Consider the following 1,634-nt stretch of genomic DNA (forward strand, 5'->3'; position numbering starts at 1 on the left):
AAACCCACCAGCCACTCCTCAGAAGGAAGATGGGGCAATCTACTTCTGTAGTGATACTGCCTTGGAAACCCAAGGAGGGGTCGCTATGAATCGGGTCTGACTTGATGGCACATAACAACAACAACAACAACAACTCTACTTTAAAGAAGTCCCAGAAAGGGACTGCAGTGACTCTGTTGTCCACTTTTCAGTGGTGCTTGCATATCATGCAGAACCATCTGTAAACCAGGCACGAGTTTTCTCTTCCTCAGTCAACTGATCATAAGGAACTCCCCATAGGTGCAGACTGGGAGAGGGAAGGTAATGTGACTGGACTGGAGACCATAGGCATTTGGGCCACTTCCTCATGCAACTTACTTGTGTCTTCAGGCCCTGCTCTAGCCCGATTTCTGATATACCACTTCCATTTAATGATGGAGTGCTGCTGTGCACATCCAACATTATGATTGTGGGTCAGACAACACCCAGCACATGATGGGCAGCTCAGGCCTCATGGTGACTTGGTGGCTCATGGCTAGGTGTTCACTCTCTACTAAAGCCCAGTAACAAGCCAAAAGCTGTTTCTCAAAAGGATAGTAGTTATCTGCAGAGGATGGCAGGGCTTTGCTCCAAAACCCCAAGGGTCTGTGTTGTGATTCACCAATAGGGACCTGCCAAAGACTCCAAAAAGCATCTATATCTACTACAGACACTTCTAACACCATTGAATCAGCTGGGTCATATTGCCCAAGTGGCAGAGCAGCCTGCAAGGCAGGCTTAATCTGTTGCAGAGCCTTCAGTTGTTCTGGGCCCCACTCAAAACAAGCAACTTCCTGAGTCACTTGATAAAGACCGCAGCAACACACCCAAATGAGAGATATGTTACCTCCAAAATCCAAAGAGGTCCCCCAGACATTGTGCCTCCTTTTTAGTTGTTGAAGAAGCCAGATACAATAACTTATCTTTTACTTTAGTAAGAATACCTTGACATACTCCACATGATTGGACCCCTAGAATTTCACTGAGTTGGAAGGTGCCTAAATTTTTGTTGGATTAATTTCCCAACCTCCAGCATACATATGTTTCACCAATAAGTCTAGAGTCGTTGATATTTCCTCTTTACTAGGTCCAATCAGCATAGTGTCATCAATATGATGGACCAGTGTGTTTTCTTGTGGAAGGGAAAGGTGATCAAGATCCCTACAGACTAAATTTGACATAGTGCCAGGGAGTTGATATACCCCTGAGGAAGGACAGTTAAATTATACTGTTGGCCTTGCCAGCTAAAGGCAAACTGTTTCTGATGGTCTTTTGAAATTGATATCGAGAAAAAGGCATTGGCCAGATCAATAGCTGCATACCAAGTACCAAGAGATGTGCTAATTTGCTCAAGCAATGAAACCACATTACAAATAGCAGCTGCAATTGAAGTCACCACCTGATTAAGTTTATGATAATCTACTGTCATTCTCCAAGATCCATCTGTTTTTTGCACAGGTCAGATAAGTGAATTAAATAGGGATGTGGGGGAAATCACCACCCCTGCATCCTTCAAGTCCTTGATGGTGGCAATAATCTCTGCAACCCCTTCAGGTGTATGGTATTGCTTTTGGTTTACTATTTTTGTAGGTAGAGGCAGTTCTAATGGCTTCCAC

Source organism: Orycteropus afer, unplaced genomic scaffold (genome assembly GCF_000298275.1).
Source record: "Orycteropus afer afer isolate SDZICR_OR568_19922 unplaced genomic scaffold, OryAfe1.0 scaffold00566, whole genome shotgun sequence".
In the NCBI taxonomy this organism is placed as follows: Eukaryota; Metazoa; Chordata; class Mammalia; order Tubulidentata; family Orycteropodidae; genus Orycteropus; species Orycteropus afer.